The sequence below is a fragment of the Etheostoma spectabile genome, chromosome 8 (assembly GCF_008692095.1).
Source record: "Etheostoma spectabile isolate EspeVRDwgs_2016 chromosome 8, UIUC_Espe_1.0, whole genome shotgun sequence".
Taxonomy (NCBI): Eukaryota; Metazoa; Chordata; class Actinopteri; order Perciformes; family Percidae; genus Etheostoma; species Etheostoma spectabile.
Genome location: NC_045740.1, coordinates 26,562,736 through 26,563,193, shown reverse-complemented (window position 1 = coordinate 26,563,193; position 458 = coordinate 26,562,736). Strand labels below are relative to the sequence as shown.

General features: G+C 53.1%; 1 protein-coding gene across 1 annotated transcript in view; it reads left to right on the top strand.

Annotated features, from left to right (window-relative positions):
- The window catches only part of LOC116693953 (ovochymase-2), a 34,012-nt gene that overhangs the window by 4,645 nt on the left and 28,909 nt on the right, over positions 1 to 458 (top strand). The window lies entirely within an intron of this gene.

The following is a 458-nucleotide window of genomic DNA, read 5'->3' as shown; positions in this document are numbered from 1 at the left end:
TCGCCTTGCGATACCGCGGTGCACGCATCCTCGGGCTTGGACCCCTAATAAGAAGAAGAAGAAGGAGGGAGAAACCTAGCGAAAACAATAGGGTTCCACCGCCCTGCTGTGTGAACCGCGTATCGCCTTGCGATTACTGCGGTGCACGCATCCTCGGGCTTGGACCCCTAATTAAAGCTGCAAGCAGCGATGGAGGGCCCTCGCTAACCTGCGCGAGTCGGGGTTACCGGGGGACGCCTCTCCTTGCGACCGCGCATTTGCGCGTCATTCACAAGCTGAAAATTGTCGCCAATGAAAAGGGAACTCCCTGCTGAGTTCAATGATACCTCAAACAAGTCTATACGTCATACAGGTCATTATCTGTTAAGGGAGGCGTGGTCGCATCATAGGGGGGTGGGTCAAACATCAAAAATTAAAAAGGAAGTCTCTGCTGAGTTCATTGATACCTCACACAAGCC